The sequence below is a fragment of the Protopterus annectens genome, chromosome 16.part0, assembly GCF_019279795.1.
Source record: "Protopterus annectens isolate FY-2018-M chromosome 16.part0, PAN1.0, whole genome shotgun sequence".
Taxonomy (NCBI): Eukaryota; Metazoa; Chordata; order Ceratodontiformes; family Protopteridae; genus Protopterus; species Protopterus annectens.
This window is the reverse complement of record NC_056750.1, coordinates 470,039,189-470,060,400: the sequence shown is the minus strand read 5'-3', so window position 1 is coordinate 470,060,400 and position 21,212 is coordinate 470,039,189. Positions and strand designations below refer to the sequence as shown.

Sequence of the window (21,212 nt, the reverse complement as noted above, 5' to 3'; positions counted from 1 at the left end):
TTGTATTCTGACTAAAGTATGTGATGCCCTCTTACTGTATTTTTTAGGCAGAGTCCACCTACTCAATATTTCCACCAAGCAAATTCCAACTTGAAGCACATTAAAGTGGCTGCACTCAATACCAGTAATCTTTAACAAAAAGATGCCAGTGCTTCAGGCTCCACTGCAGCTCAGATACATACATACATGTATGCATATTAACAGAAACTTGGCATCAGTGGACTGAACGCATCCCCCCATTCTGGTTTTAGTGCCTATCATGCATTTAGACCCTTCAGCAACTCTAAGGAAGTGTCTGTCTTTGACAGAAACCCCCCACCCTTACTTCAAGGCAGATTTCTCATTACCCTAATTTTGAAATTTGGAAATCCAAGTCACCATTAAAAAAATTGCCACTTCATAGCCAACTATAGATCATATTCCACAATAGCTGCCTTAACACCTTAACCAATATTCTCATAAACCCAAATATATTTATAATAGGGTGACTTCAGTTACTCTGCAGTATTTTAGATCACTTACAAAGAGAAAGCATGCCCAATGCTCCCTTGTCCATATAGCTGTGAACTACCTAGAACAGATGGCAAACAGGGCACAATAACCTGAATCTTGACCTAGCTAATATTTCCCTGTCCATGGGTATAATTCTCCATAGTCAAGTTCTGATATAACCACAAATTGGTGTTATATGCAGGACTAATGGCACCACCCATACAAACACGCTGGTATTCAGAGATTTCTCATTAGCAAATCTCCTATAGCTACTTACTGATCTAAATAATTTCCACTACATCACTACCCAGACTGATCCTGTAAATAAAGCAAGAACTTGTACCTCTGAAATTCTACTTGTATACATATTTGTACAAAGAAAGCAATACCTACCTGTACCAAATATTCAGGAAATTTTAAAAGTGAGCCTTTATAGCTGGACACTTGTATAAATAAATTATACAGTAAAAGAAGAAAGTGCGAAATTCTTAGAGGCAGCCACATGTTCACCGTCTTAAGATGGCACTCAAAACATGCTGGCAAAACACTTGCGACAACAGTCAGAAAACAGAGCTGATTATAAACTGAAAATGGCTGCTATCATCTACTGCCAAAAGTAATTATGAATCTTTATTTAAGTATGTTAAAAAGTTAACAGAGAGCACTCTTCATTGTTTGGAACTGATTCATAATGATACCACACATTCTGATTGCAGTAATGTCATAGCTGACAAATTTAATGTGAACTTCACCTCACCCACTATCATAACTACTCCCCTAATAACTCAGTTGTTAACCTCCCCCACCAAGATCACTGTGGAACAATTCATAGAAGCCCTTTCTAAAACAAAGAACATCAAATCCATGGGCTCTGAAAATATACCAAGAAACTTAATAATTAGAACCAAGTATGGCCTATAGTAAGATCTATTAAATCTTTTAAACGTAGGTATTGCAAGCCTACTTCTTAAAGCCTAAACAGTGGTTATCATGATATCCCTAAACAAGTGAGGTCCATCCACCAAGACTGTTAATTATAGACTCATTAGTCTTACCAGCCTTGTTTGCAAAGCTATGGAATATATTATTTCTGCTAGTTTGGCTTTGTTGGAGGTAGGCCATACTTTACTAACTTTGTAAACTTCTTTGAAAGGATAACTCAAGTGGTTGATAACTGTTATGTGTTACATATGGCATGCTTGGACCTGAACAAGGTTTTTGATACTGTCTCCATGCAGGCATTGATGAAAAACTGATGAACCTAAACATCAATCCATATGAAGTAAGGTGGATAGGAAAATGGTTGTGAGAAAGAACATATATTGTTAGAGTTGCATGTGCCACCTTGGTAAATAAAAATTTCCACAAGACTCACTGCTGCATTCTCTTTTATTTAGTGCTTCTTTTCTGATATGGAAACCAGTATCCCAGGTCTTTGGTGAGCAAAATTCACTGTTGACTGTGAATCAGGTATGGCTATAGGTTTATAGGAGTTTATTAGGCTAATGACCACAGGGGCCTTTTTAAGTCTAGCCATGCATCCCAAATCTCTGATAAGTATAAGCAGGGGCCTGGTAGATGCACCATTTACAAGTTGCCTGTGTCCATTAGAGACATAGGTGTCAAGCCATGGATGAATTTCCTGTTCCACATCCAACTGTCCAAGTTACACTTGGGTTAGGGAGGAACTCTGCTTCACATGGATGGGGAGCCTGTTCCAGAGGGGTTAGTCTGTGGAATACATACCTGTCTCTCCAGCAGGTCCTATTTATATCAAATGCATGGTTTAAATCTTTAGAATGGGTAATTCTGGTGCTGTTTGTTTTTCTGATATGAAGGGGGTCCATCAGAGTGGGATATAACAATGCCTTGTATGCCAGGCATAGATCTCCCCTAAATAGCGTGTTGGAGACAGAATACAGAGATAGGGCCTTGAGGCGGTCTACATAGAACATTTTACTTACACCCTGTATTCTTTTAGTGAGGAACCTCTGTGGATATTCCATTTGTTAGATATGCCTTGTTAGGTACATAGCAAAGGAGGCATTGTACTCAATGATAGGTCTGATGAATGCCAAATACAGTGGAACAATGACTTTCTTGGACCATGAATACCTTTGTTTATAAGTTGCGCAACATAGAATGATTTCCTCACTACTGTAGACATGTGATGGTCAAAGGCTAGATTACTGTCTATGTGTGTTCCAAAATCTCTGACTACTGGGTCAGCTCTAAGAGGTGTGTTCTCAATATGATAATTACCAGGGATGGATGACTTCCCAAAGGATACTATTATGCATTTCTTGGCATTTAGTTTTATTCCATGTCTCTGACACCAGTTGTTTGTCTGTGTCAGCCCTTCCTGGAGAACATTTGTGTTGGTGTGGAATTGCACCTAATTTGCAATCATCTGCAATTCTTGTCAGCCAGAGACCACTGACATTGGCCTTGACGTCAGAGAAGTAAATACCAAAAAGGAGTGGTCCAATGACTGATTATGGAGGGACTCCACTTGTGACTTGCCTCCTTGTAGAGGTGGACTCCCCAATTTTAACTTCCTGGGTACTGTCTGTGAGCCAGTTGGCTATCCACTGGGTGAGTCTGTCGACAATGCCCGAGTGGGGTATTGTGCCAGATACCTTGGCTAGGTCAAGGTAGACAGTGTGAACCATTTTGCCCTCATCCATTGCTTTGGTGGCTTTCTCAAAGAAGTCCACCAGGTTGAGTAGGCATGTCCTGCCCTTGATAAAACCAAATTGGGTTGGGTCTAGTGCCTGGAGGTTTACTACATCGTTATTGATTATTTCCATGATAATTCTTTCCATGGCATTGCTTATAAGACTAGTGAGACTTATCGGTCTGTAAATGGCCCATATTTGTGCAGAGTGATGACTGTTGCTGTTCTCCATTCATGAGGCATGAAGCTGTTTTGGAGGCTACTGTTAAATAGTAATTCCAGAGGGCCTGATAGGTCATGTTTCATGTAATTTAGAAAGCATCATGGGATATTGTCTGGGCCCATTGATGCAGTATTATTGGCCTCAGAGAGAGTATTAAGGACCTGTTCCCTAGAGATAGCAGAGGGGGAGTTATATTTGATGGTATTTTACGACGGAAGGTTGAGGGGAGAGTAGGGTAAATCTGGAGCTGAATTTGTCGACCAGTAGGTTTGCTATATCTTCTGGCTCAGTATAGGTTGCTCCATTTACAATGAGCTCTACACACAATTATGCACTGCCTTTGAGGTTGTGGCAATAGCCAAAGAATGCCTCATGTTTGTCCATGGCCTGAGAGGCCAAATTTACCTAAAATTTGGCTTTGGTAGACTTTATTTTTCCACAGATTTGTTTGTTTAGTTTGATGAGATTGCTTTTATCCTGCTGGGTGCCACACCTCTTAATTTTTGCTATGGTTTTCTTCCTTCTGTTATACAGCCTATTGATTTTGTGATTCCACCAGGGTGGCTTGTTTTTTGAGTTAATTCTGGACTTCTTCCTAGTGGGTACAACTGCCTATGTGCAGCTACTAACATGCTTGTATAAGGTATCTTTGAATAATTCTGCATAGGCAGCAGTGTTCTCAGGGTTTATGGGGGCTTGAAATGTTGCCAGGTTATCACTTAATAGCAGGAAGTTAGAGTAGTTCCTGAATATTACAGGGTTAGCTGGGAGTCCAGATTTTATTTTTACTTCAAATGAGACCATTTTGTAGTCTGACCTTACTAGAAAAGACATTACACTAGGTGGCATGCAGCACTCTCCCATATTAGTGAGGACCAGATCCAGTGTGATTGAACCCATGAATGGTGTATTGACAATTTGGTCCAGGAGGTTTGTGTTTACAAAATCCAGGAATCTCTGTGCCTGTACATTTGGTGTCGTACAGGATTCCCAGTTAACAGTGGGGTAATTAATGTTGCCCATGAACATAGTATTAGGTTGAATGGTGAGCGTTTCCAATAAGTTTAGATACATCGTATGGGTTTTCTGGGTCATAGAAGGGGACCTATAGCTTGCCAAGGAAGTGTTATTGGATTTGGACTACGGTCATTTGAACATGGAGTAGCTCAAGTGGATTCCCCTGTTTGACCAGCCTTGAAGTATATTTATTTTTGCTGTAAATCGAGACATCTCCACCTTTAGTCCCTGTCTGTGTAGTAGCTGGTCTAAATGTGTGGAAGACATTATAGCCTTGCACTGTCAGTGTGCTCTCTGCAGTTTTAAACCATGTCTCAGTTACCACACAGATGTCAGCATCCTCTGGGGTGAAGAGAGGTTCTAGGGAGTGGAGTTTTTTGCTTAGACCCCTAGCATTGAGCCGTAATACCTTCAGATTTTCTTGGTTTTGATTTGCTATGTCGGAAGTACTTTCAGTTTGGTATTGCCTAAAAAAGGCACTATGGGGGAAGACAGTGTTTTAGCTAATATTTGAAAGCCTAGAGGGAAGAGGTGCAGACCATCTCTGGCAAAGCAGCATGGTCTGTTGACCATCTCCTTCCATGCTGACAAATATTGCACCCCCATAGAATGACACCAGAAAGTAAGCCAATTATTAAAGTCATTCATCTTTTGTTTGTATTGTGGCATCATCTTTGAAGAAGGTAAAATGCTGCTCAGTGCTAGGCTCATACTGGCCTGGGACACATATTCCAAGAGCTCCATGATGTCTGTCTTAATATGGTGTAGAAACATAGGTCTCGTGTCATCTACACCCACATGGACTATGACTGAGTTATACTGGTACTTGTGGTCCAATGATCTGAGTGCGTGCATAATGTAGTGGATCCTAGCCCCTGATAAGCAACTGACTCTGACTTTGTCCTTACAAAGCCTGGTGACAGAGGCATCCGTTTGTCTTACAATGGAGTGTCCAATGACCAGAATGTTGGATTGTGTGGTGGCTTGCCTTATGGATTTAGAAGAAGAGGCTCCATGAAATGTGATTGTATATGCTGATGTGGGTGCTGTTTTCATAAAGTGCATTCAGGGCTGCTGATGGTATTTGTTATGTGTACTTCTAGGAGGTCTTTGGGGTTTAGAAAGGTTACATTTAAGTGCCTCAACATATGTGGGCCTATAAGTCTATTTTGAATTGTGTGTGTTGGGTGCAATGTGTGCACTACTGGCAACCTTATTGACATTAGGATTATTTTTATGTGAGTATTCTGCCTTATTGTGTAAATACATCTCTCACATACCATATCAGTTTGTTTGAGAGTTATCAGTAAACATGAGGCAATTTCTTCATTACCTCAGGATGCCCATATCCACCAAGCTGGTAATGGAGATAGTGGAAAAGTTCATATCCATGGTAACAGACCCTTTTTATTGATTAGACAGCTGGAGTGAGAATATAAAGCAATATGTTCATAGGTAGGTACTAGGCTATTGGCCCTAGGGCCTATATAAGCCTCGCCAAAAAAGGTACCCTGGCTTTCACCATCCTAGAAAATCATTTTCCTGTGCCCCTGTCAAGCAGAGCCACAGAAGTGATCCCCGGGGTGAATTTTCTATCTCCCATCCAATCATCAAGATTTTTCCTTGAAGAGTGCTAATGAGGAGTTTTGTTTGATATAGATAGGTAGTTTGTTCCAGAGTATGGGAAGTCTCTGGGACAGGAATCTATCCCTCCAGCATATTCTGTTTATTGTGGTGACAAGGTTTAGGTCCCTAGAGCATGTAGCTTGGATGGACTGGGATTTCTCTAAGTGGAGTATGTCCAACAGCTCTGGGTTTGACATAGCTTTGTATGTTAGGCAGAGATCGCCTCTGAGTAGGCGATATGCAATGGAGTAAAGCTGGAGTTTTTTGAGACTGGCTGCGTAGGGCATCTGTTTGAGGCCTGTAATCCTCTTTGTGAGGTATTTCTGCAGCCTTTCCAGTTGTTGTAGATGTCTTGTGAGGTACATACCAAAAGGAGCGCAGTATTCTATAATGGGTCTAATGAGTGACGAGTAGAGGGGAACAATGACCTCTTTTTTCCTGGATGAGAAACCTTTTGTGATGAGGTGTGCCATGTAGAAGGATTTCCTGACTATTGTGGTGATGTGATTATCAAAGGAGAGACTACTGTCCACCCATGTCCCAAGGTCTCTTCTCACATTTTTGGTGTTAAGTAGACTAACGCCTATGTGGTATTCTATGGGTACAGAGTTTTTACTAAAAAGAATGACAATGCACTTTTTGGCATTGAGCCTGAGGCCATGGCTTTGACAGCAGGCATCTGTCTCAGTGAGGCCCTTTTGTAGGAAGTCCACATGGTTAGGAGTTTTGATTATGGCTCCAAGTTTACAGTCATCTGTGAACTTCATTAGCCAAAGACCTTCTGTGTTATTCTGTACTTCAGAGAAGTAGATACCAAACAGGAGAGGACTCAGGACTGAACCCTGTGGTACTCCACTTGTCACTGGTCTGAAGTCGGATTTGGAGTCTGCTACTTTCACAGTGTGGGTTCTGTCAGTGAGCCAGTTGGCAACCCATCTTGTGACATTGGGATTTATACCTAGTTTAGTAAGTTTATCTATAATTCCAGAGTGGGGGATGGTGTTGAAAGCCTTGGCGAGATCTAGATAGGCTGTGTGAACCACCTTACCCTCATCTGTTGCTTTGGTGACCGCTTCAAAGAAGTCTATCAGGTTTAGGAGACATGATTTGCCTTTTACAAACCCAAACTGGGTGGGGTCCAGAGTTTGTAGATTACCAATGTCATTGTTTATAAGTTACATGATGATACATTCCATAGCCTTGCAGACCAGGCTCGTCAGGCTAATGGGGCGATAGTTCCCGGGGTCTGTGGTGGCCCCCCCTTTGTGGAGTGGGATAACCGTCACTGTGCACCATTCAGTGGGTAAAAAGTCTGAGGTAAGGCTATGATTGAACATGTTACTTAGGTGGGGTGCCAGTTTGTTCTGTTCAATGTCAGGAGTATCTGGTTTGCAGCTCTGGGGACAGTGCTTCTCACTGCAAACCAGTTGTCCTGTGTGCATCTAGGTATTGTGGAAATTTCAGTCATGCTTTTACAGGAAGAATGTCACTCAAGGTGTCTGTGTCTATACAGGGCACTACCAAACATTTGAAAGGAAACTATTAAGTAGACCCTATTTAAGGATGAAGAATTTAGACAGATATTCTGTAGTAGTAGTACTTACTGTAAACAAGGAATTAGTTTGTCAAGAATGATGAAAATGGAGGAGTCGTGTGAATGGCTACTGCCTGGCTACTACTAGTGCTGGTCTTACCATGGCTTCACTCTGCTGGGATACAATGCTCCTTTGCTTCTACTGTCACTAGAAACAAACATTAGGTACCGATCCTAAGATGAGAAGCAGGCCACAGCCTGTTTGGTGATCCACAGTCTTGTCCCAGATGAAGCAAGAATCTCTAGCCTTGTTGTAGCATTTTTCTGGTAGATGCCTTGAATAGCTAGCAGACTAATCAGGAACATCAAGCACAGACACTCACTGCCCAACCAGAATCAGTCAAGAATCAATGCACTCTGCTCCTTCTCTAACCAGGAGCAGAATATAAGCACAAATTCCAAGCTGTTATCTATGAAGCAGGAGGCTTTCCAGTGATCAGCAGTAGCCAGGAAACATGAGTTCCTTCACTCCTTCTCTCTCCAGGAGAAAACAGAAACACTAATCCCAAGATGACTTCTGAGAGGCAGAATGTGGGCTTTCCAATAATTGGTGGTCTTGCAATAAATGTTGCAGATTTTAAAGATAAGATGGAAGAAGCTGGTTAATATCCTAAGGACTGCAGTGTGCACTAAGCAGTTAGTTATGAAAGAGGGGTAACTTAAGCTTGAGCTATCTAAGTGGAGAGCCTCCAATTTTAAAAGAGAAAGACTGAAAGGGGCTGGGCACTTTTTATTCTGGTTCTATGTAATATAGTGGGATGGCCAATAAATTTAAATAGTTGAAGGTGAGTGATTTCACAAAATGATAATTTTGTGTGTACTCACAACAGCCAATGAAAGGGGAGAGGGAGGGAGATATGTGATCAAATTAACGTAAGGGGCAGGCAACTAGAAAGACAGTTGAGTTTAAGAACACAACAGCACCAGTGGGAGGGTGGGAAAAATTTCTGTGTGACTTACAAGAGACACAGCGGTGGTCTCTTTCTTAGTTTTAGTATGCAATTGAAAGCAGAATACAAGTAAAGCACACTGTAAAAAACAAATCACAATATACAAAATAGAAGAAAGCAATAAAGTAATACAAAATACAAGAAAAGAAAAAGCAAACTAACCTTTTCCTCACAGCAAGTTGTAGCGGAGTCTGGGTGAGCTTTGCCAATAAAGGCAAACAACAACCAAAGCAAAGGCATTACAAGATAGGCTGAACTTTGCAAACAGCCAGTGCAAGGACCCATGTCTCAAACTAAATGCCAGTTTAGCAAAATAATGATTTCCTCATCATATTACATAGATGGCACATCCCTTTAGAATGACACCATCATTAGAGATGTAGGTACCTTTGCAGATGACTGCCTGTCCTTTGATCATCATGTCTTCACTGTGGTCAGATAGTTCTTCTTACTGCTGCTCTACTCATGTTGTATCCTCCCCATTATTGAACATAATGCCCCTTTGGTGTATACGTATAACACTTTCCAAGCATTCAGGTCTGATGGAAACTGTGTTGACATCTCTATATTTGCCAAGGACTTTAACATCTAAATATGTACCCTGAACAATAAGCTATCAATACATAACCTGCTCTAAGGCACCCTCCATGTTGCCTGATGACCATGTACAATTCTTAAGTGAACTTGAGGAACTATCTGTTACCAAAATGCCTTTATAATGGGAGATTTCAACTACCCTTCAATAAACTGGATCACCTATACATTCAAAGTTGTGTATTTCCAGTGATTTTCATATTTAATACACATTCTTTTTAATAGATAGTTCAAAAGCCAACTAGAGGGCATAATGTTCTCGACCTGGTCCCAGTTAATAATGCCACTACATCTGCCATCCCCCTAGTTTCTCCATCCCTAGTTAAGTCTATCCATAAACTTATATCCTTCACTTTCAAAATCTCTTAATACCCTGCAGTCAATACTTTTGAATTCAAGGAGTTCTAATGGACAATTCTGTTCAGACTCTGTGATGAGCTATCCAAACTGACTTGTAACATCACCAGACTTGACACCAGTACAGGTGATATTTATACAAAGGAGTTCCATTCCCACATAGATAGATGCTTCAGCTTGAAATATAATAGGAATTCTAAGAACAAACCACCCTAGTGGTCCGAGAGCTTAAAAATGAACTCTGTAACAAGAGGAGAAAAACAGCTCCAACTCAACTGCATCATATTAAAGATTGCATCAATAATATTAGTAAGAAACTAAAAGCTATCAGGGCCAGTAAAGCAAATCATGAACTTAAATTAGTTTCTGAAGCCAAGGATAATTTAGTTACATTAGAAAACTTAGAAACATATCCAAAATGGCACCACAGCAGACAGAGCAAATACACTAGCAGACAGTTTCTCTTTAAAACCAAAAATACTACTTCCATGGGGCCAGATAATTTACCTGGATGCCTAATAAATGGTGTCAAACATACTGTCGTTGAACTCATCCTTAAACTGTTTGACATGAGCTCAGCTATGGGATTTGTCCGTGAAATATTGAGAATTGCAAAGTGATGCCCCTATACAGTGGCAGCCCTACCACTGACCCTTGAAACATAAGGAAAAAAAATCTAAAGATTTTCACAAGTTTCTTTAAGTGGTATTTAAATCAATTCAAAATCTTTGAAGACACAGCTTTCTGAATGACTGTTGTCTTCTAATCATAATCCAACTACAGCACACACACTGAAGCAAATGAAAAAATGCTTTAATCATTATCTTACATATGAATATACTCCAAAATCCAAAAGGTCTGCTTATGCATTGTCAAGAACTATTCCTATATAAAACATGAAGTGTGCCAGTACTAATTTACTTGAATTGATCCATTCTGAGCAAAGAAAGTGGTGCATGCAGATGTGGTATTAATTGTTTTATGTCCATGACACAAGAAGAGGTGGTACATAAGCTTAACTAGATCAAAAGTTGAGTCACCATCACATATCATTGTTTGAATAAGAATCCATCCCACAGCTCCTTCACAAGGGTGAAGGCAACTGAATATCCCATTTCAGAAATCCTGGCATTAACTACTGCTTATTATTAGTGATGGTCAAGACTGAAAGATGTATTTGGCAGAAAATGGCAGGAACTATTTGCAATAAAGGTAAAGCTGTTGTCCATGAATTCTTTTGTGTCAATAAATGGTCATTATCATTCTTTAAAATGTTAGGTCTGTTTCCATAGAACAGAATACATTCCATGGAACATTAAGCTAAATGTTTCTGAAATTGTAGCCATAGGACTAGAGCTCCAGTTTTATTTTTTTTTCACAATACCCCACCGTTCTTTTGTTGTGTTTTTAAAAGGCTGTGTCTCTGACTTCTGTCCCTTATGGTAATCTGACTTCCAAAGTCCTTCCCTCTACTCTTTTATTGTTATTGTCTGTTGTATAATCTGTTTAAGTACTTTTCCACCCATAATTTTCCATATATCCCACCCGACAAATCAGTATTGCACTTGAGCAAACCTCCCTTACTACAAATTGTCTCCTACACATTTTCCAACAGTTCCCATCTGCTTGGTGCCCTCACCACACTCTGAAGGGGTCCTGAGTTAATCCTGTTCCATCCTTTTTTTTTTTTTGGTCCTTTTGAACCTCATGTTTACCAACTTGTCCCAGTCCCCACTGTCCACACTGTGTCTACCAGCTACACTCCAACCCACCTGGACTTACTCCATTATCACTGGGGCTGGTCATGGATCCTGAGGGTGTCATGGAGGCTCATTTTGTTTGTGCTTCCATCTTAGTGGGTGATTTTTAATTTTTTTGTAATGATCTACCCACTACCCCCCCCCCCCATGCTCACTGCTTACATCCAAGGCCAACTCCCCCTTAGGGAGCATGTCAACAAGTTCCCTCCTACCATAGGTGGGCACACCTAGCCCTTCCTTTTTGCTGCATGAGTCACACATGCCAGTAATCGAGTCCAGGTTGGCTGGGCTGTTATCAGGGCTTTATCCCTCTATGCCACAAGAGTGGCTAATCCTACTCCATCCTTGCCAGATAAGAGATTTATTGTATTGTTTTGCACTTCAGTTAACTATTTAGAGTGCTACTGCTTTATTTTTTGATTTTGCCTTTAAATCATTAGAAAGGTCCCTAATTCTTGAAATTGTCTTGTCAAGGTAATTTAAAGTTGTTTTCTTGTAGCACTACACTTGCAAGCAATCTTTCTTGGTGTTTTTACATGAAGAGGCTAGCAATGTCTTGTACATACACAAACTCCTAGAAAGTAAATGTTATCTATAAAACTACATTTATAACTAAGACCTGTAACTTGGGGTGGCTAAAACAAAGCTATTGTGCAAAGACAAGCTTAGAACAGCTAGCTTGCATATTAAACAGCACTACTATCAAATCTTAGTACAATCTAACCTAGTTTAGTGACAAACTCCAGAGACTATCCAAGGAGACCTCTGTATAACCCAGCCTACAGTCTACAGTAGCCCACCCAAATACAGGTCCAGACAACATGGATATGCAATTTCCAAATGTCTCTGTGGCCAGTTTGATAGATATGGACATCCTGAGACAATGTAGCAGTTGTCTCATGTTCACAGTCAACCATTTAATCCTTAAAGAAACAAACACAATATTTGAGAGAGGCACATACACAATTTCAGGACAGGCAAAAATCTTGCATACAAACAAGGTTGTCTAGAACACATACACTATATCTGCCACACAGTTTCCATCACACACATAGAAGAACTTATGCTGAGGCACTAAAAAGCAATCTGTCCAAACCTCAAAGACTTCCTAACCCTATAGATTGCAATGTCTATCCTCAGCAATCTCTAAAGCACTTACCAAAAGCAACATCAAACACTACACATACTCTATACTGAGTGGAACCCCAAAAGTAAAGCCCATAAGGCAAGGAAACACAATACCCAGGATTCTTGTTGTGGGGGACTCCATTGTACAACATACAGGTGCCCCACTCATTAGACTGAACAAGGAGAAGATACTGGTTAGTTTCTTATCTGGATCCAGGATTCAGCAAGTTACACATGCACTCAAGTCACTTAACCAGGTACCAGTATGATTGTATCATTGTCCATGCAGGCATTAATGACCTGAGACATACTTCCCTTGACTGTATCAAGAAAGACATTGTTGATCTCTCTTGAGTATGTGTCTCAGGCAGGTATGTGCCTTGCTTTGAGCAGCATTCTACCATCACCAAAGATGATGACACAATATAAACAAAAGATGATTTTCAATAATTGGCTTAGTTTCTGGTGTCTGTCCAGGGGAATTCAATATTTTTCAGCATGGGAGGACATGGTTAACAAACCACATAACTACAAAGGATGGTCAGCACCTTTCTACCCTAGGCTTCTGAATATTGACTAAAACTTTATCCATCTCTTAGAGCCTTTTTAAGGCAATGCCAAACTTACAAACCTAAAGACATAGCAAATAACATCTACTCACTACCTACTTACCCTCCATATTACTTGATTTTACTTAGATCAAATTTGAAATCTTGTACTTACATTGTATATTTTTTTACTTAATTTCTGCATTTGTCTTTTTGTATTTTTTTTTACTTAATTTCTGCATTAGTCTTTTTGAATTATTTTTTGTCTACTGTTAAATATTAAATGTAATGTTGTGGAGCTTTTCTCCCCGGATCTCAACTGAAAAAGGGCTATCAGCTCAGCCGGACTAACCCGGTCAACAAATGTAAAATGAATAAAATAAATAACTGAGCACGTGCATTTAAGTGGTTAGGAATAAAAAGTAAGCAAGCCTGGTCAGTTTATTTTTGGATTGCCATGATGGAAAGGAAATAATAGTTTATTCTTTTTGATGGATTTATTCTTATTAACAAAACCGATGTATATACTATTTTACTGGCTTGTTTTGCGACTTACACTATGTTTATTCAGTTACTTGTATTCTTATCTGTGAATATATTTTCACCCAGGCTGTCCCTGCAATGAGTCAGTTGTATCCAGTCCACTATTCTGGTCAGAGCTGGATCTAGCACTAGGCAACCAAGGCAACTGCCAAGGGCCTGGTGCTAGCTGAGGGATCCATAAACATACACACAAAAAAACAGTTTCAATCAGCATTGATTATATGTACTTTGCTGCTCTGCCACAGCCACATCATCAGCCCTGATTACCTGGTTCCAGCTGCTCGGACAAAATGAGATGTTGTCCTTCAAAATAAAGTAGCATGACTCCCAGAAACTACAGATAACACAATTAATCAGTGCAAAAAGAGTTATGAATTCAGGAAATGGAAAGAGTGGTAAACTTGGTAAACTCAGGAAATGGTGCAGCTTTGGGAACTGTGGAAAAGTCATGTAAACAGTAATCGGGTGAGTAAACTCAGAACATAATAAAAGAACAAACCTCAGGCAATGCAAAAATAACTTTAAATGGCTAGTTACAGTTATATTAACTATTTGCACTATTACTTTCTCCTGATTTCATTTTTCCCACTCTTAAAGATCTGCATCATGTTGTCTAAGTTCAGATTGTCTTGTATGAAGCAGTAATACTTGGATTTTGAAAATGTAATCAAGTGCTTATGCAAGGTCTTCTTCAAGGCAGTATCAGCATACTGGTACCAAAAGCGCAGTTTCAGGATAGGGAAACCAAAGAAAAATGTCTCAAAAGGATGAACACGGTTGTGAATGCATTTAATAAAATAATTAAAAACATAACAACAAGCTGTACATAGCTTTCACACACAATGCTTCTTCAGATAAAAACAAGCGAAAATGTTCATTTTATCAAAATCCACTCACTTCAGTGTTTGTTCTTTTTGTTTGATTTGGTGTCTGCACTGGCTTGGAGGTTAACTGCTTGAGCTACCTGTTAAACCAGTTTCAAGACAGTGATTGCAGAATTCAAAGGAGTTGCAGGTACAGCCACCTGTTCAGGCATCTTGTTTGTTTACTCAAAGTTAAGTAAAACATGTCCAACAATAAAATTGCAAATGATGACCAGCAGCTATTGCTTTCCATGTGAATTCAAACATTACAATCCATTGTAAATATGTATTATTTCTTGTGTGATTTGTCTTTTTTACTTGTCTTATTATCGCCTCAAGTAAGACGCTGTCCGGTTCGATTCTCAGCTAGAGCATCTTCTGCATGGAGACATGCGTGAATGGGCGCACCTTCGTTGAAGGTTGTGCATCAGGGCTGGTAACTCGGCATGTAAAAATCAACTACCAATCATTAGCTGACCGGAGTTCCGCTGTGGTGACCCCTAACCAGGAAAAGCCGAAAGACACAAACAAACTTGTCTTATTACCACTTGCAATTATTGTTTAACTAATGTGGAGCTTTTCTCCCTGGGACTCTGCTGTAAATGGATCTCGTTCCAGTCGGACTTTCCTGGTCAACAAATGTAAAATAAAATAAATAAATAAATTTTGCATGAAACACTGTTGTTCACCCCCATTCAGTAGAGTTTTTTTAGTAACAACCTCTAGTCATATTTTAATAGCTGTTTTATAGTTTCTCTTCTTTTAAAATATTTGAATGGTTTATTCTTTTTGCACCATTCCTTTTCTGTCATGTATAAATGCAGTTCTTTCTGTAAGAGATGCAGAGGGACCAGACTCCATTAAGATCCTTCCCTGCAATAGACTCTAATTCATGTATGTTCCACTCACTCTCTCTCTGTCTCTGTATATATTTGTTGTTTTTTTTTTGCTGGGTCAAACCATTAACCACATCCTTTTAGCTAATTTCTTATAGTCTTCATATTGTTTTATTTTCCTTAAAATCTATAGCAATTCATAATTGTATATCTGCATATAATTTTTATTACTGTTGCTTCCTGTTGCATGTAAATTTATTGTTAAACATCCCTAATACTAAGAAAATGCACAATACCACTATCTCTAGATAATATAATTTTCATTTCATTGTTCATAATATGCTTTGGTTTCCCAAAATATTACAATTTTCATTATGGAGAATTCATAAATATAGACTGTATTGAAGCATAGAGCCAGTATACTAAAACTATATAAATAAGCCATACACTATTCACAAAATGAATAAAGAAAATAAACCATTACCATGAGAAAAGCAGAGAAAACAATACACTAACATGATGATTGTATTTTGTGCAGAATTATCTATGGATGAATGTATATGCTTATGTGTGTGAATGTGTGCGCATGTATGCACGTGCGTATGTGTAATAAAACCTGCTTCACACCTATTAACTGGTGCAGTCAGCCAATAATAAAGATGCACATATTTAAGTGTTGTCTGGTTAAGTGATTTGCTGAGAGTCACATGGTGGTCAGTTAAAGGTGGAAAGAGTTAAACCCAGTACCCATGACTTCTGATCTCATTAAAAGCTCAAAGCCTTAATCATCTACACTAACTGCCAGATCTTTGGCGCCTTTATTCTCACATAAGTTGTAGAGGATTATAGTCAGTGAATAATATCAGCCTTTAGAATTTCATAGTTCTTATTGCCCAGAAAAACATGGCCATGCAACACCTGTTGTTCTGTTATCGTTTTAAGTGAATTAGAGATGCTGACACTTAAGACTCTGAGCTGTTAATGAACAGATTTCTATAGTCAAAAGTGCAAAGGTTGGTATCCTTCTTCTGCCTTATGCTTGATAAGTAATTTCAAGCAAATCACTTAACAAGACAGTGCTCCTTGTTCACTCCTCAAAAAGAACACTTTGTCCACTGAATTTACCTGGTTAACACATAAACAAAATAAAATAATATTCAAAATTTGTCCCCTCATTATTTTTGGCTTTGTCCATAATTCTTCAGTAAAGAAACTGAGAGGTATTTTGCCTGTTCCTTATAAAGTCTGTGGCTTTCTGGTAAGCCATTGTTATCTGGAGTCACCAAATAAAGAGAGGCATAAGTTTCAGTCATTGTATCATTCTGAAAATGCTAACTAATGCAAAGTTTGATATTCTAGAAACTAAGTATATATGATGAATATATACAATCTGTCCTTATTTTTGGTCTTTGTCTCTGATTTTTGAGATAAGAAGTTGAGAGAGCAGAAAGGAGTTGAAATGTTTTGCACTCTATGGTTCCAACTGCAGTGAGCTGAGAAACATTTCCGGGCCATTATTTTTGATCATTCACTTGATCTTATGCAGATATCTATGATATCCCAGTGTAGATATAGAATAAAGGAAGGAATCAATTGTTGTAAATAGGAGTATCCTCATATGAGCCATGTTCTTAGGCATGATCCTTGGTTTCCTTGTTTTGTTAACAGTTTGTTATTTGGGTGTAAATAAACTGGATAGCATGGAGTCTACAAGTTTAGTATTAATGTTTTAACTATTAATACTTTTTAATTGAGATTTTTTTTTGTAGGCACAGGTGTACATTGCACTGTGTTGGGTTGCAGCAGTTTGTCTGGCACTTAGACAGTTAGGCAATGAGCTGTTAATGAACTGCTTCTTGTACTGCAGCATTTCACTCACTCAGCCTTCATTTGCCTGCTGTGTGACTGACCAAGTTACTTCACCGGACACTGCAAAAGGGCTGTCCTGAAAAGGGACACTTACATTCAATGGGTTGTTCCAGGCTGTTAGTAAATGCATTACACATTTGTTTTTTGAATTCATGAACCCTTCACATAACCACTGTAGTGGGAATGATAATATTAAGAAATAACACTCTGACATTATAATAAAAGCAGGTGACATTTTATTTCTTTAATAATCAGCAATAATTCTATTTTCCTATTTGCAAATAGAGAAGTATTTCAGAACTGTCATACTGTCAGTTTGAAAGAATGCTTAACTAGCAGTCTGAACCTTTGACCTTTTTTTGGCCAGTTGTAATAGGTCGGGCTTATGCTGTCTTAAAATGTTATGATTATTACAAAGATGTCATTTAATTTTAATTAAATATTCATAATTTTCCCAAGAAATGACACACATTTTATTTTTTACATCAAATGGTCTTAATGTTTTGAACAGTTTATTAGATAAGCTTTATCTAAAATAAGAAACATGTGACACAGTCTAGAAGTGCATGTTTAGTAAAACAGTATACAATGACACATTTGGCCTTGCAGAGACACTGAATTTGCATCTAAGACAAGTTACAGAGTACATATACAAGCATGTACAGCAGTTAAATCAGGAAACTCACATTTCAGCTCTACTGTGCAAATCACACAAAAAATTACCTATAGGTTATCTTAAAAAAAAGATGTGTTCAGTGATACTAGAATAGCTGCATTAAAACATTATTTTTTATAGATCTGTTACTCTTTGTCCTTGTAATTTATACTATCACAAACAGAGGCTTTCTTGCCTTTCTGCTATCTGAAGAAGAGACCATCAGAACAATAATATGATGGGGCATGGCCAGGATGGCAAGCAGTTAACAGTATAAAAATCCTGCTCTGGCTCGGTTCATTCTTTTTGACAGGATTTTTTAAATTTCTAACAAAAAATAACATTCAAAACAATAATATTTATAACAAGAAATAGAGGTTGAAGAAAATTCAGCAGAAAAACAGAGTTTTGAAGTCTATATATTAATTTAATCCTGTCAGAAGTTCAATTAAGGGTAATTATGTATTAACACAACCTGGAGAAAAGGGCTGTATGTATAAGCAGGAGTGCCTTCTAAAGGCTCTAACTGTAACCAAAGGATGACTAAAGGCACATAGGATCTCCTAAAGCACATTTACTAACAAGAAAAATAATGACAGTAGCAGCTAGCAACAGTGCATTAATGCAACCATCAGACAAATGCTTCAGAGTCATATGTATGGCTCAGTAAACCTAGCCTATGAAAACAATTACACAATGGCTTCTTCTGTAAGTCACAATTTTTGACAGATGCCAAAGAAAGGCAAAAATGCTCTGTTAAGTCTACCTTACATACCTAACCAAACCATCATGCCAGTGTGCCTGACTTACAGGGTGGCCTGGTAAAATGGTACTGAGCGGCCCACTCATGCAGGCCTATATATATATATATATATATATATATATATACTACTTCTTACAGCACAAAAAACAGCAAAGATACACATTTTCTGGCATTCATAAAACAAGTCCAATGGTTTCACCTATGCCACTAATTACTATATTTCTCCACGGCTAAGAATACTGCTGTCATTCTATCCCAGACACCTCTTAGGTGGGTTACCATTCCAAAAGCAGCAGCAAAATTCACATCTGAAGTGTATGGAATACGTCAAAAATCTCAGAAAAGGAAGAGTTTAAAAAGTTTGCATTCACTAGGTTTACCGAGCCATACATACGACTCTGAAACATTTGTCTCCTGGTTGTATTAATACGAAAGTAGCCAATTAAGTAAATGCAATCATGAGTCATCTTAAAGCTTCCTCACAAGAAAATGGAATGAAGAAAGAATTGCACTCTTGTTGCTAGTGTGCAGGCGATATCAGTCAAAATAGACAGACAGGAGAACAAGACTGATACAATAAAACAAGAAAATAAGAGACAAATTGACTTGCTGAATGAAATAATGAAAAAACATTCAGATCAAATCACATCTGTAGAGGAATCACTAAATGATGTGAATGGCAGGTTAAATGAAAATGAAACCAAAGTGGAGTTCCTGCTAAAACAAAACACTACTCTTTTGGACAAAATAAATGATCTTGAAAGCAGGTCCAGAAGAGAAAATATAATAATATGTGGTGTACCTGAAAAAGAAGGAAACAACATGATACAATTCCTGGATACTTGGTTACCAAAAATCCTGAATTTGCCTGAAGCACTTTCTTTTGGAATTGAAAGCACACATAGATCTTTTCCAAATATCACAACAAAAACTCACAAAGATCTATTATTGACAGATTCCTTTCTACACAGGATAATGATTTGATATTGAAAACAGTGTGGTCAAACTCTCCAGTAACTTGTATTGGCAAAACAATTAGGTTTAATAATGATTATACTTGTACAGTAATGTCTGAGGAAAACCTGTGTACCATTAATTAAAAGACTCAAGAAATCAAACATTAAGGCTTAAATCCTATTTCCTGCGAGAATAAAGATGTTTTTATCTTGAGGACAAAGATATTCAACTCATTGGATGAAGTATTGGACTATGCTCAACAAAATAAACTCCTAGATAACCAAGAAGAAATGGACGGGTCTTTAGTGAGTTTAAAAAGACACATGCCAAGGAATGGATGGTCAACAAAAGGAAGTAGTAGCAGCAAAAAATTTAAAGGAAAGTAACAATTAATCTTTTCTTTTTCTCTAGATCTGTTCTAATCACTTATATCACTGTCAAGCACAGCATTTAAAACAAAATTATTATTTCAGCTGTCACAGAAGGTCATAATACCTTTACATTTATTCAAGTTAAGAAAATATTAGTATAAACAAATACAGTGACACTCAGTTCAATATTATCTGTCTTTGTGATAAATTAGTACTTATTAGAAAACCATAGTAAAATAAAGTATATGCCTCATTTCTTTATAGATATGCATACATCCATTTTAGAATAAAAAATAAGTATACATTTAAATGCTAAAATATTAAGAAGCTTTCAGTAATTAGAAAAAATATAAGTGGCAGTGAGCTCTACTTAGATACAGAATAGTGATTTAATCCATTTTATTATATGGCTGTTGCTGGACAGGGGGTGATTTTATTTATTATTTCTTCAAAAAATATGCAAAAAATATAATTCTTTATGTATATATGTTTAAACTGAAGTATAAGTGTTATAAAATGTTATAGGATTACATCAGTAAACTTTGTATTGCATCCATAGTCCTTGTGAATGTTCTACTTATCCACTGATGTTTTTAAAAGTTTAACCCAAGACCGATAGTAGTGAGCATTATTCTTCAGTTGAATATAAGCTTTTATTAATATTGCCAGCTGTTAAGGAGAAAAATTTTGCCTGTTTGGGGGTTCAGAACCAAGTTGCATATAAAAAATCTGTAGGGTGACCTGAAGAGGCCTGTGCACAAGAGATGCCATCGCAATCTGACAGATTTGGAGCACTTTTGCAAGGAAGAGTGGGCAAATATGGCCAAGTCAAGATGTGTCATACTGATAGATTCCTACCCAAGAAGATTGAATGCTGTAATTAAAGCAAAAGTTGCATCAACAAAGTATTAGTTTAAGGGTGCGCAGACTTATGCGCGTTTATATCACACTATCGAAAGATGAAAATAGCGAACGCTATTTCATCAAACCTAAAATATCTAAACCACAATATATCGAACATTCAGAACATCAAATTTTTTCCCAAGGAAAAAATTTGTTATTCCGAAACACATACACACAACACAAGCACACCAAAACAACATCAATCCACACACATACACTTAAAATCCTGCATCTAACCCTACACTAAACTGTACATACATTACTATCTATCCACTTACCTTAACCCAAACCCTAACCCTAAGGTCCGTCACTATCGCACACTCACCTAACCCGCGCCCTAACCCTAACTCACCTAGCCTGTGCCTTAACCCTAACATACGCACAATCGCACACTTACCTGAACCCGACCCGTAACTTTCCACCACAGCGCTGAAAATAGTGAAGCGACAGAACTGGCCAACCGAATTCTTTCCCTAGGAAAGAATT

At 38.2% G+C, this 21,212-nt stretch overlaps 1 protein-coding gene across 1 annotated transcript in view; it reads left to right on the top strand.

Annotated features, from left to right (window-relative positions):
- Window positions 1-21,212, top strand: part of TTLL11 (tubulin tyrosine ligase like 11) — a 1,746,306-nt gene that overhangs the window by 1,356,905 nt on the left and 368,189 nt on the right. The gene's annotated exons all lie outside the window — the stretch shown is intronic.